The 14,528-nt window shown below is 46.7% G+C and overlaps 1 protein-coding gene across 2 annotated transcripts in view; it reads left to right on the forward strand.

Annotated features, from left to right (window-relative positions):
- The first annotated feature begins 2,335 nt into the window (after nt 1-2,335).
- MAPK6 (mitogen-activated protein kinase 6) overlaps nt 2,336-14,528 on the forward strand; it is a 61,493-nt gene continuing 49,300 nt past the window's right edge. The window contains exon 1 of one of the 2 annotated variants that reach the window (XM_009330965.1): nt 2,336-2,397. The gene's annotated coding sequence lies outside the window, so the exon portion shown is untranslated. Of the gene's footprint in view, nt 2,398-13,369; nt 13,395-14,528 lie in introns of those variants that run through there. The other variant, XM_009330966.1, reaches the window with a different exon arrangement.

Genomic DNA, 14,528 nt, shown 5'->3' on the forward strand with positions numbered 1-14,528 from the left:
GGAAGAAAATTAGTGCAAAGAACCTGGCTGCTGCTACCGAGTTCCTTTAGCATGCTGGGAAAAAAGACTTTGCACATTCCTTGTAAATAAGTCCACTCACTGATTTTAGATTTTAAAGTAAAATTAAATTTTCACAGAGCTGCTTTGTTGCTTTGATGGGTGACCTGAAAATAAATTTAAAAAAAAAAAGTGAAATTTTTACCAATTTCACTCCTGCCTCATTTTAATAGGAGGTATACTTAAATCTATTTCATTTGGGAGTAAACATGGATGGAAAGGTTAGTGAGCAGAGGAAGACAGAGACATTTAGAGGCAGTGCAAAGAAGAGAATGGTGGATTTCAGTATTTCTTCCTGCATAGCGTGGTTGGGGCTGGGGTGCTGCTGCTTCATCATCTGCTTCTTAATACCAATTTTAAACTTGCTCCTTGCTCTCAATGAGTCGATCCCGTTGGATTTATGAGGCTGGATTCCACGGATTAAAATTGTATATGTATTAATTTTATGAAAGTTAATGACCATTAAATAAGACAGTTGCATAAATAAGTTCATTGGAATAAGTCCTTTGTAGTAATGTTTGTCTCTGCTCAAATGCAGAAGACTTAAGAATTGGTAAGATAATTTTCAACAACAGTTGACAAATGGTGGAGTCTTCAGTCCCCAGCCTGAGCTACCACATATTTTGTAAATAACGACCCGTGGACATGGTCTGTTAGAACAAGCAGTGTTCCTGCTGCGCTCTGCTTATGCTGAAAGTTGTAATAACTCCAGAGTGGTTATGTTATGGCTGTTGACAGCTGCAGAGGATCCCTTTTCTCTCGGTGTCCCTACAGTGATGATCTTCAGTCAGTGTTGCAAATAAGCTGCTGGCAATGCTAATCTGTGTAACCTGAAGCAAACAAAGGGAAACAGAAATACAAAGCAGGCAGGATGTCCCGCTTGCTACAGAAACGCACCAGGAGACTTGAAAATATCCCGAATCTTTTCTCTCCACTGAAATAAAAAACCCTGGATGGTCAAACAGCTGAGAAGTTGGTATTTTCTAAAGATAGATATCTGTGCCCTGGTGAGGAAACCCAAATCCTGTCTGATTTTTTTGCTGGTTAGACATGGTGGTGGCTTTTTTCTAATTCTGTTTGTATGGGATTTATTTTTAATAGCCCTGTAGAGAGCCGATGTGCTTTGACTAGAGCTGTGTATCATCAACCAAACTGCCAACTCAAGTTTGATTCTTGAATGTGGATGGTCAGGGCTGAATTCAGAATAAATGAGAGAGATTTTGTCTTCCCCCAGTGCTGGTTCCCATGTGCTGTGGCAAATAACTCCCCTAAAGGGAATTTTCTTGAGGCAAATACTACACTTGATAGCTATAGCTGGCATTGTGTTCCCTCAGCAAAGCCTTGGCCACAGGACAAAGGGAGTTGCAGAGCATGAGACCCTTGATCTCTGCCTGCAAAGAATACAAAATGCCTTATGAACTTGGCCAGGGATCCTATTAGCTGTCCCCTGGCAGTGCCCTTTGGTGTAAGATACTTGAGCATGAGGGTGGAACCTCTATCATAAGGTCTTTTTGCCCATTACAAAACTATCCAAATGTCAGGATCAGACACTATCCTTTTTGCTCAGAGAGCAGGTGTTAGAGATCCAGTCATTTTTGCATCATTTTAAATGTAAAGCTATCCATGGAGAGCTGTTAGGATAGCTTACCACACCAGCCTGGACCTTCTGATTTCACCCATCCTCAGAGCAGGGGCATCTGCTATAAAGCCTGGTTAAAAATTAAGTGTAAGAGATAAATGGACATGCAAGTTTGAACCTTCAAACTGAAACTATGAAGCAAGTCCTGTGGCCTGGGGAAATCAAGGTGAATGATTGCAGAGGGCTCTTCTGTCTTACACTCCGTTCTCTGTGGAAGCAACATTGGCTTTGGCTTCAGGATGTGGCTAGCAGTCTTAAAACTACTGAAATGCTTCACAGCTATCAATGAAATTGGTTAAACCGAGTCTTTGTGAATGGATTTTTTTTTTCCTGGTGAAAAGAATAAATGTGTTGTTCTTACTGAATACTAAAGTCAGCTTATAAGTATGCATCAGTGTATGCTGATGTTGAAGTTTAAGAACAAATAGAAAGCTCTGATCTGGAAGTTCATAATTTTTCACAAATAATCTGAGCTATGACTTCCTATCACTGCCCTCATCAGGAAGTGTGCTACATGAGATATTTGTAACTACCTCTACTGCGGAGCTTATGTATTTTTGGGAAATGTGTCTCTTGCAGTGTGCTTCGTGAGCCTTACCTGGTGAAGAGTAAGCGGGCTGGAAGACAAAAGATGTGGCAGTCAATGGCAAGTGCTGCAGTCAGACAAGGCTCTCCAGCTCTTGCTGCCGCTTCTTCTGGAGGTATGTAGACCAAAATAGGAAGGACTGTGACTTCTGTGTGGTTGGTAGTGCAGCTTTTCCATCTGATGCAAGAGGAGGCTATTTCAAGACGGGCATATAAAAATGTTGGTGGGTGGGGTCTGGGAAAATGGCTGGCCATGAAGGGGCTGCTGGTGCTTGGTGGGTGTGTGGGAGGACAGTGAAGTGGCGTCAAATTTAAAGCTGCTTTTGATCCCTCATGATGAATTTTCATAGTGTTAGATATTTAGTGGTTTTCTTTTTCTGAACTCTTTTTTTTGGCTTTGAAATACCATAGTGTTTTAATGTTCTGCTATGTAACTGGGTGTTGTGGTTTAACCCCAGCCGGCAACAGAGCACCACCCAGCCGCTCCCTCCCTCCCCCCCGGTGGGATGGGGGAGAGAATCAGAAGGGTAAAAGTTAGGAAACTCGTGGGTTGAGATAAAGACAGTTCAATAGGTAAAGCAAAAGCCGCGCACGCAAGCAAAGCAAAACAAGGAATTCCTTCACTCCTTCCCATGGGCAGGCAGGTGTTCAGCCATCCCCAGGACAGCAGGGCTCCATCACGCCTAACGGTGACTTGGGAAGACAAACGCCATCACTCCCAACGTCCCCCCCTTCCTCCTTCTTCTGCCCCCGGCTTTCTATGCTGAGCATGACGTCTCCCAGCTTCTCGTGCCCCCCCCAGCCTGCTCGCTGGTGGGGTGGGGTGAGAGGCAGAAAAGGCCTTGACTGTGTGTCAGCACTGCTCAGCAATAACGGAAACATCCCTGGGTTATCAACACTGTTTCCAGCACAAATCCAAACCACAGCCCCGTACCAGCTACTGCGAAGAAAATTAACTCTATCCCAGCCAAAACCAACACACTGGGTGTATACAGCAGTGATTAGTTTGGGAATTTCTTCAGATCTTTAGATACGCCACTGTTTTTTCCTTGACAATATCATAATATATGACAGCCCATCTTGGATGCAGACTGTGGTAATTAGCTTGTTTTGGTATAAAGTTGTTCTAACAGTGCTTTGAAGCTATGCCAGCTGACAAAGCCCTTCAACTCAGCTAGGGCCATGCAAGATGCTGAGAACTGCAGGTTACTTTTATTGATGTTAGTCTCTAAAACTACATATGGCAAATGTCACAGATAGCAGAGATCCAGCTGGATTCTGTGGGTTCAAAGACTGTATCAAGAAGCCCTGTGTAAACACTGCATTTTTGTAAAAATATTCCAGATTAGCCTTCTTCCAGAAGGCAATATGAGTGAATAAGCTAGGCAACAGTGGTCTAAATAAAAGAAGTGATAAAACTCACCTGTACAGTGAATGTGAGGTTGATTAATTCTTACCTAAATCAGACATTGATAGGCTCTGTTTTTATTTTCCTTTGACTGTGATGATCAAAAAAGCTGGATTATCTCCAAAAGTATACATCTTTCAGAGGCTTTAAGATTTTTGTTAAAGAAATCTAGAAGGATGCTACTCAGAAGACACTACATAGAAAAAATTATACTTGGAAAAGGCCGTCCAAGAATAGGATTCCTGAACGATCAGATGCATTTGTACATATGCACGCTTCTAAGAGTCTTTCAGAAATGACTTCAAGATTTAAGTCCTTTTTCTTGTAGTGATGTGAGTCTTTGCTAACACTTCTGCTATATTTCCTTTATTTATTATTTGTAACATATGGCTTTCTTTATTGTGCATGCTTTTCTCCTTGTAAGTAAGTAACACCTCATAAGCATTCAAGATTATATCTTTAAATGAAAATATAATATCCCATGTTTGTCCTATAGCTATAGCACAACATATTATTTACCTCTCTGGGTTTGAGATAACAAAGCTGCAAAAGAGCTTTGATGTTAAACAGTGACTACAGCTGAATACAAGTAGCTTTTAAGACTGCTGCTTTCTTGTCTTTTATTATATGACTGTTTATCTTTATTTACATTGTTTCTTCAGAAAAGGATGACGTTAATAGGCAGCATTCATCTCCTCAAAATGTTGTAAAAGTACCTACCAGCTCCTTCTCACATCAGTGACTCTAGAAGCTGTGTTACTTTTTAGCATCCCCATCAGCCACTAGCTGAACTGGCATGGAGATCTTCGCCCAAATGCCAGTAAGATCACAATGAGAGATTGCTGTGGCTGTTCTTCATTATGTTTGACCACATCACAACCCCCAGTGAGGCTACAGCTTGCATGAGATCAGCTCGTGGAGGAAAATCAGCTGCCATGGCAGACAAAGAACGTTCTTGGGGACAGAAGAAAGCATTCTGAAGAATCTTAAGACAAGGTGTGGTGTCCTTGGTTGAAAGTACAAAGCTGTAATTGTCCAATTCCATCTGCGATTTAGGAGTACTGTTGGATTTTGCAGTGCTGCTAAGCTTTCTCACAATAGCACCCACTTGTCACTCTTCCCAGTACCTCAGATTGGCTTCAAGTCTTGGCTCATTTCGAGCCAAGTGCGAGACAAATGGGCAAAGAGCTATGAAGTCATATTGTTCAACGTCTGCTGGACGTTTTTCAGTCAGGTCTAATAATGAGATTCTACCCCCGCCCTAAGCAGGAGGCTTCCCTCTAGACATGTCCTTTCTTCCACACACAAGTTTTATCTGAGGGGAAGCTGGACATTTTGCACATTTTTGGGGATTCCTGGATGTCTGGAAATCCAGGATATGCAAGTGCTCACCTGGGTTTCAGTGTTTTCTGGCTGCTTTGGACCTCTTGTACCTTTCTGGCAGAGACAGGCTATAGGTATTAAATCTGATGCATTTGGTATGTCAGGCATTTTGCACTTTTGCAGTCTGTACAAGTGCATTCTCAGTAGGTTGGGTACCTCCCAAATACACTGGTGCTTTGAGGCAAGTTATGCCTCAAAGACACAAGGAAAGTGAGCTGCAGGTGCCTTGCTGTCTGTGACAAGAAGAGCATTGGATACAGGCAAGGTGAGAATGGAGGATTTGACTAGCTCCATAGATAACGCTCTTCTTTTGTGTACCTTCATCTGTGGTCCAGTCCTGGCCTTCTGCATCATCTCCAAGGGAATGATGAAAGCTGCCACTGAATTCCTCCTGATTTCATCCTCTTCTCCTGCTCTTTCCTTGGCGTCCCGTATTGACCAGTGTCAGAAACAGGGTTAGGCTAGATTGACTGTTGGTCTGATCCAATCTGACCCACTATGGTGGTTCTCTTCTTCTTAGAGTGCTGTTAAGACCATAGCCTTTGCTCTTGTGCCGGAAGCCCTCGCTCGTTAGTATTGTAACACTTGAAAGCTGGAAGGATTTGAGGTTGGTTTTTTTTCTTTAATGTGAACATAACCCTGCAGAAACTAATGGGTGCAAATGGCCCCACAGAGTAAACCGGACTTGGGAGGACTGCTGGGGGGAGAGAGCAGCAGGCGCAAGAGTTTGCCTGGCGTAACGGCACAGGGCACCGGACACTGCATATTTCTGGGATTCAGGTCTCAAAGTCTGCTGCTATAGGAGGTACTCTGCAATTATGCAGTCTGGTGCCTTTGGGCTTTAGGAAAAAATGTCATTCTCTTAATACCTTGTTGTTACACTTTTCCTACTGCCTTCCATCAGGCAAAACGTATCCGGCCAGTGCTGGGCAGGCGCTGCCGTTCCAGCTTTCCCATCTCCGCTGCTTCGGTGTGGGCTTTCCCCGACTTCCTCCGCCACGCGGGTTTTGCACAGAGCTCCGGGGCTTTTTGCTGGCTCTTGACCTGCTTCGCAGTGGAAAATTCTTCCACAAGTGTTACTTACAGGAAGCGAATGAACATCTCCTTTAAATGGTCTGGCCGCACGGGGAGGAAACGGGTCATTTTGTGAAGTATACTGTTTACCGGATAGCCAATGGACTGTCTCCAAAATACATACTTAGCCCAAAGGAAGAAAAATATCTGAGGTGATCCAGTTTTTGTGTCAGTGTTTTAATATCATGTAGTTCATACCTAATGAAAAATGTGCATTTTTACGTGGGCTAAAAACATCCTATCCTGTACCAGGAAATTGGCAAAACCAAGTTTTAAATTTCTTTAAGTAAAAAATCCTGTGTGTGTATGGCTTGCCAAGTTTTATTTTACTGTAACACTTTATACCTTCATTATAATGGTTTGTGGTAGGGGTATGAAACAAAGGTAATGTCTCCCAGTGATACCGATAAATTTTGTACTTGTTTTACTCAGTAATTCTAACGCAGCAGCCAGCTCACGGCTGGAGCATGATCTTGGTTTTATGCAGGGCTGGTTTCATGATGTCTTCATTTATAATTACAGTTTCTGCCAGCGTCTCTTTGGTATTTTTGGTCCAACCTCAGGCTGAAGGGAAAGTGCTGCGTTCCCTAACCCGGGAGACATGAGTAAGTGTGTTGACATGGATTCGGTGCAAGATTAGTGCTGCTTTGGCTTCAGATTATCTAGATCAGATCCTATCCTGTAACGTGATACTCATTCATCCAAATTCAAAACATTGTAATCTGGCAAAAACAAAATGCAGCCGAACACAGTGTTTAACGAGGGGCTAAGGCCGATTTTTGCTGTGGCATGGATACTGCACAGTTGCCAGGGAAGGCAACGACAAGTGAACATGGGTACCTGAGTGCAGCACTGGGCTGTTGATGGTGCTTTCGGGAAAACTCTGCCTGTACAGAAGTTGCCTGCAACAGAAATGCCTGTAACATCCATAACATGGGTGCTCATTGCTTCATACTGTTAAATAAGTATCTTCTTTTGATAACTGTCAAATGTAAAAGAAAATAGAAAAAAGCAGCAGAAATCTCTAGGTATAGAGGCTGAGCCCCACGAAAGTGAGCGGGACATTTTGTGCTTCTCTAAAGGTTAGTAGTTGGTGAAACACCCAAGGGTCATCCAAAGCTTCATGGTCAACATTTGAAACTGCGTCAGAGCACAGAAAGGATCCTGCATGTGTCTGTGTCTCTGGATCAGCTCCGTGATCTCTATCGGATTTGGCACAATCAGTTACATGACTCCTCATGTTTCCAACAAGTAGGTGTTTGCACAGTGGGTAAGAGCCTTCATTTTCAATCCAAAACCATTCATCAGTCTGCTCCAGAGGTCAAATCCTCCGTTTGGTAATGCTAGCATCATCTTCTTCATGTGTTTCCAGCGCAACCTGGTTATGACTTTTACTTGAAAGTGTGTCCAGGGCTATGGCAAACTCCTCTGAACTGTTTTGTTAAGCAAACTCCCATATCTCTAGACTTTGCTTAACAATTGCAAAATGGTTAGCCAGTTAATATTTATCCTATTGTTACTAAAACTCACAATTCAGTGTGTCTTACTTCAGAGAGCAGTGTATGTGTCAGTACTAATTTTGAGCTGTTCCTTGAGTTAGAGCCTCCCAAGCTAAATTAAAAGCAACTGTGGCTTGAGCTAAGTGACTAAAGGACATGTTTTCAACGGCAGCCGATCACTTAAAGATGCAGTTACATTCAGTTTCTATCACCTATCCTTTTGGATGGGAATTTCATTCCTAATTTACTATGGGATCTTTGTGAGTCCCTGGGGATATCTACCCACCTTAAAAAAAAAAATAAATTTTTTTTTTAAGTCCTGCTTGAAATCTCCCAGCTGAAGACTGTTTCAGTCTAGCATCTTCTGTGGATGACACACAGAATGGCACAAACCACATCCTGTCTGGAGACTGCATCCCTTCATGAACAGCAAAAACACAGTTGTAGAGCTGTTCCACCAGCTGTAGGTTTTGAGAATTTTTTGGTACTCTGAATTAGGATGTCTCAAAGGGACAAGATTTGTGTGAAGTTGTCTGCGAGACAGTGCGAGTAAGCCTGAGACATGATGCAAAGGAGGGAAAGGTGGTTTTAACCTGTCTGCCCTGGCTCTGGGTTGCAATGGTTTGTGTGCAAGAGCTGCAGCCGGTGTCTGCCTCCTTTCTACTCCTCGGGAGCTGTGCCGCCCCTTGTACCCCGCAAAGCGTCACAGCCACCTCTGTTGTTTTCCAGAGGTGCCTGCGAGATGTTGGGAGGTGCCAGCTGGGGATGTTAAGAAACTCCCTCCTTTTTGCATTGGGCAGGTCTCCATCGGCCAGAATCACTCTCTCAAAATGCAGTAGCGTGCTCTTGAGTGGGCTGCTAGTGGATGAAACACGCTGGATTGCCAGTGTGGCTTCAGTATAAAATTGGCTGGAAGTCCTTGTCACAAGGACTTGTTTTCGCATGGACTTGTTTCCTAGTGTAGAAGGAGCAACCCTGGTCCAGTTTGGAGTAAGTTGGCTGCCAGCAGCCTGGCTGGGAGAGGTGATTCAGTGTGGCCAGCCGCTGCCCGGGAAGCCGTACCCAACCATGCGGTTCCTGCGCCAAACTACTGGAAAAAATGACTTGCTTAATGGGATGCAGGCTCACGAGCTGAATCAGCCTCGGCAGGGTTTTTGTTGTTTCAACTGTTTCTTGTATTGAAAACTCCGCTCCGCGGCCATCTGTGAAGGCTGGCTGTGTACCAGTAGTGTCGAACCAGCGCTGATGATCGGTGTTAACTGGGGAGGGCAAGCCCTGCCCCTGGGCAGCGAGGGGAGGTGAAGAGGGGCAGGTTAAACCTCGACCCTTTGCTCTGTGGCAGCTCAGCCGAGGCGAGGGAAGGCGTGTAGCCTGGCCAGCAGTGCATCTCCTCCGGCCTGGGCAGCAAAGCACAAACTGTGCGTTTTTGTGGAGAGCAGAGAGACAGCGAGAGGGTGGCAGCTGTGTCAACCCACACTGCGTGCTTAGTCTATTAAGGTTTTGTCTGTCAAATGCATGCGGGCTCTGCTGCCTCCAAACATTGTTTGCAGCTGCAGCCATCGCTGCCCTTTGTTTGGTGCAGGCAACTGTGCTGGGGCTGTGCTTGCTGGGGGGCTTTCAGGACCCGGTGGCTTGCAAAGGGAAATGCTTTTCAAACCTCCTCTTCCCCTGCCATGTAGAAATGGACACGGAGAGAAACGGGGATACAATCAGGTAGTGCCCCACGCACTTGCCTCCCTGAGTTCCCGGCTGCCTTTGCCTTGCCTAGATGCAGTGAAACTGTACATTCGCATTACATAGCTGGGGACTATGCAAGGGGACTGTCACGCTGGCTCAGACAAACAGCAGTGTAGCCGGTAAGACCCAGCCAAGTGATTCTCCGGCCATGTTCAGCAGAGGTGCAGCTACAGCTGAAATTCTGGGTCTGGGTTTTGCACGCTCTGCTTGAAGAAAGTAGTGGATCACACTAGAGAAAAGCAGCAAAAATAATAGTGGCAAACCCCAGCAGAAGCAATAACAGCACTACTTCCCCACCCCATGTTCTGTATGGAACAACTGAAATAAGGGTTATCCAGCCCAAATGACAAAGAATTAAAGAGGGAGAGAACAGGCTTCAAGTGTGAAGTCAGGGCCATACAAAAGGACCTGCTCCCCAGGTCCGTGGTGGATCGCACAAGAAGAAATGGGCCGAATCTGCAGCGAGAAGAGTTGGCGTGAGGCAGGAGGAGCCTGGGGCTGAACTCCTGCCTTTCTGCTGCAGAGAATGAAATCTGCACGGTATGTGCAAAGCGTTGAGTTCCTTTACCTAAGAAATGGGGATAACGATGCTTCCCTCCTTACATGCATGTCTTTATCGCACGTGGGGGCCCTGTGGGAACATCAGGTATGAAACCTGTGGGAGCAGGTCTGCAGCAGAAGAAATAATGGCTGGTTGCTTTTATCCCAGCAATCTGCTTGTTTCTGAACTACTCGAGTGCCATAGAGGTGGAAGGGAGCTCAGCCAAGCATTGCACTTGAGCAGCAGCTTGTGTTTACGGTGTAAGGCTGTAGCTGGTGAGCATGTGTGCGTACGAAGGGTGTGTGTGTGTGTTTGTGTGTGCGTGTGCCCGAGCCGATGGCACTCCCTGCACACACAGCAGATGCTCCCTGCATGTACAGCCTGGTGGCTGCATCCTGGAGAGCAAATCGAGAGCAGCCGGTGTTTTGTCTTGTGACTGTATCAGTGTGTCTGCTGGCATTTTCAGGTCTGTTTTAAGGCGTGGCAGAGGGTTAGTGCTGTATACAAGAAGAATCTGATTTTGCTGTCAGCAGGCTCCTGCACTGAGGTCCTCAGGGCCATGAGAATTTATGCAGCCCACATTGTCTCTTGTGCGAGTCTTGTGGAGGGTAGAAATAAGGCCCAAAGCAGCGATGTGGCTTGCCTTTCATCTCCCAGAGCCTCCTCAACCACATGCACAGGCAGCTTTATCAGCTCTTGAGACTCCATCGTGAGTGTCAGGATACTTGGTAGCTTGGCAAAGAGGCAGCTGCTTGATGCACAATAGTTCAGGGAAACCTAAGTATTTTTCTAAAGGGAGATGAGGAAGGAGGGATGTTTCTAGCCCCTGTGCTTGCAGAAAGAGTCTTGAAAATGTGAAGGGGTGATAATCTCTTTTTCATGCTGAGCATTGTTTTTAAGTTCAGATCTGTGCAAACTTTCATACTAGTACTACTGCCTCTTGAAAAGCACCTAATTCAGAGTATTCCACTCCCAGGCATCGTGCAAGGCTAATGAACAGCAAGGGAATACTGCTAAAAGAAAAGCCCTTCGTTAGGCTTGTCTGGCAAGCCAAGGAAGGTGCTTTACCTGCCTTGTAGGCTGGCTGCAGGGTAGAGGAGTGTGATGGGAGAAGGACGGTGCTGGAGAGAGGTCGGGAGGGACAGAACTGCCACTCTGGGTTCCCTTGTAATTGCCACTGGTTTAGACAATCAGCAGCATGCTTGCAGCAAGGTTTGTCTGTGTGGGGCCCAGCGCAGCCCCCACGAGGTGAGACGCTGCTTGCCTACGCGTTTGCTCTCTTTGTCTTTGCCTGGGTGCTTGGGGTTGGCTCCAGCTCCCAGCAAAGCCCCTGAAGTCCTTTCAAGGTGGCTGGATTGAGTGCTTCTACCATTCTCTTCATGAAAGGATCTGAGCACCTTGGGTCTGAGGGAGCGCTGAGGTTTAAGCATTGTGCCGGTGCCTCCAGCTTGTACTTTTGCGGCATTTTATAAATAGCAGGAAATATGGTCGTTTTCAGCGTGCTTTTCTAAAACCTCGATTACTCAACCTGCAGCGCAGCATCTTCTGCAGTTAAGGCCGTCTATCATTTCTAGCCTTGACCGTGACATGGCTGGAGTCAGACCTCTCTGAGCACTGCAGGGCATCTTGGAAGGATGCTTCAGCACAGATCTGCTTCTGCCTGGATCTAATGCGTGGGGGAGCTGAAAGCTCTCTGTGCAGATTGCTCATTGAAATGCAAACCTCATCCCAGTAAAGCCTCTGTCTGCCAGCATCCCCTTTGACAAACTGATAATCCATGAAAACAGAGAATTTTATCTCCATTCTTAAACATCTTCAGGCATGATTATTAATGTCTTCCTATTGCACAATAAACAACACAGAGCCCTCAGCTTTTCTGAAAGCGGGAGGCATGCAAGTTACATCTGCACTGTGGGTGAGCTGTGCATTTGCTGCTTCTGCAATCAGCCAACAAACCCCTCCAGATTTCAGAGGCCAGACTGTTGCTGCTGGCAGCTTATCTCCTTACTCAACAGCAGAGCAGACTCTTGAGGTGAAAAGCTGGGCCTGTTGAAATCAGTGGCAAAGTCCTACTCTTTTTACTTGAGTCAGGATTTCTCACTTGATCTCTTCATTTCCGAGTGGGCAGAGGAAAAAGTCCTTTCTTTTTATGAGTGCTTTTTTTTGGAGTGCAGACTGTGTAGCTGTTCTGCTTTTGGTCGCGCAGACGGTGTGCAAGGTGTTAGAGGTCCTGCAGTCCTGCCCTGCCCTGAGCGAGCTGTGCTTGGGAAGGCAGAAGCGGGAGGACTGGGTCTGTCTGTACCCCCCGTGCATGGCACACGGCTTTGCCAACCTGAATACAGCACCTGGTTTTCACCCTGTCAGGATTGAAACACATCTCAACAACATACCCTGAAGAATTCTGGTTAGGGTATAGGTCAGGAACTTCTCTTTTTGGATCCTTTGGTAACTTGTGTGACCCCCTCATCTGATTAGGCAAACAGTTTGCTTAGTGCTGCTAGAATCAAATTTGTAATTCTCTTTGCCAAGCATGAACTTCCCTTCAGGCAGCCTTGACTTGTTTGCAGGTACGTGTGTAGAGTGCTACTCTTGCGTGTAATGAAAGTACAAGGGTTTGTGCCGCCTTTCTGGCAGCTGCAGCAGGCAGTGACACAGCTGAGAGGTCCACAACAGAGTCTATGAGAAATCCAGCGGTCGAAACCCCACCATATACATGTTTATGGTCAGTTTTGAATCAGAAAAAGCCCTGGAACTAGCAGTTCAAACATGATTTCTGACCAAGTATAGGTTGAATAGCCAGTATGCTAGATCTAACTGGGAATAGAAACATATATCGCTCTAAACTGTGATGCTCGTAATGATGCACTAATGGCATGTGCACTGCAAGGCACCGCAGCAAGTACCTTGCTGCTTTCCACAGAATACTCTGACCCGCCAACTGGCCGCCTCCTGCTTCTGTGAACAGAGCAAAGTCGTGGGTGCCAGGTGCCCCAGAGGGCAAAGACCCCGTGCCTCGCCTCTCAGGCACTGCAGCAGAATTGGCTTTTCTTTCGCAGTTCCTGAAACGTGCCCTGATTTGCTGTCTAAAGAGCAATTACACAAGCCTTTAACTCATCTGCTATTTTTTGCCGAAGACCTCAACTGCACCTGGGGTTTTTTTTGGTTGGTTTTTTTTTTACCCCCCTTTATCTCCTAGAGACTTTGTTGCACCTGGCCCCTTGTTCTTAGGACACCACCTTGATCACAGAGCACCTTACAGATAATTCTGGTTGTGTTGTTTCAAGGCATTTCCTCTTTCTCTCTCTCTTTTTGTGGTAAACGTTTGGTAGAGCTCTGCTGAAACACTGGCTGAACCTCTAGCCTGGTATGAGTTTTTGCTTTTGGAGAAATCCTTCTAAGATGTCTTTTCTTGTGCTCCAGAAGTGCCCATAACAAAATCCCAAGTAAGGTGGAGGTAGAAGAAATTCAGCTGTGAGTAACCATGCTTGCAGTGATGCGGGGCTTGCTGGTTTTGACCTGAATGCTGCCTCAGTGCCTACACGCCTGTGCTGCACCTCTGTAGAGCTGACGTGTGCTTGAGTCACCATTAAACCCTGCTTCTGGCACAGCCTTTGTCAAACTTGATCAAATAAGGAAAAAATAGAGGTAGAGGATAGAGGCTGGCTTCTCTGCAGCTGAGACATTGCCAGGCTCTAGACTGCAACGGCAGACATTTTCTGACAGACGTCTGCAGAGGGAGAATTCTGTTACCACAGAATGTGAAACTGCTGGTTCGCATTTTCTATTTTTCATTTTTATACCATTAAAATAAGCAACGCCCCCGTGGAGATGACTCAGTTTGAAAAGGTGGCAGGAGGGTTCCCAGCCCTCCCCTCCACGCCGCGAGGGCCTGGTCCGTTCACCCCTACCCAGCTACTGCCGGAGGCTGGGCAGAGATCCTGAGGAGCTCAGCCGGTGAAACCTGGGGCTTTTTGTGCCTCCTCCTGGGAACGGGCCCGGGTGCCATGCTGGCCGTCGGCGGCAGATTTCTGATGCAGATGAGACGTTTGGCCATGAATCAGAAGGCAAGAAAGGGTTAATTATAAGCAAAATGGCCGCTAGCTCCTCTGCAGTACAGCCTGTTCAGCAGCTGGAACGGCAAGGTCTGGCCTCTTGTCTCCAACCTCCCTGCGCAGGACAGAAAGCACGCTCCGTTCCCGCTCCCGGCGGGCAGGCAGGGATATCCCCCGGCCGGGCCGGGCAGGGCAGGGCAGGGAGGGGAGCTCCTGGGAGCTGCTCCAGGCTTGTCGCAACCCCACAGGGCAGCACGGCGTGAGGGCCCCGCGCTTTCAGGCTGAGGATGTGGGGAAAAAGGCTCTAGGTTGGCACCTCTCCTTGCCAAGGGAATTGATTTAGCAGTTGCAAGTTATGATGGGCCTGGTTGTCGCCGGTGGAAAACTCTCTTGGGGAAGCAGCGGGTTCCCGCACAGAGCATTTCTTCCCTGTCCAGCGAGGAGGGTGCCGGGCCTGAGCTCCCCGGGACCAGCAGCCTCCTCAGGCCCTGCCTGTCCAGGCTCACCAAGGCTGCCTGCGCAGCGCTCCGGTGCTAAGCTGGGCTGCCCGTCC

The sequence above is a fragment of the Pygoscelis adeliae genome, unplaced genomic scaffold (genome assembly GCF_000699105.1).
Source record: "Pygoscelis adeliae isolate BGI_AS28 unplaced genomic scaffold, ASM69910v1 Scaffold318, whole genome shotgun sequence".
Classification (NCBI taxonomy): domain Eukaryota; kingdom Metazoa; phylum Chordata; class Aves; order Sphenisciformes; family Spheniscidae; genus Pygoscelis; species Pygoscelis adeliae.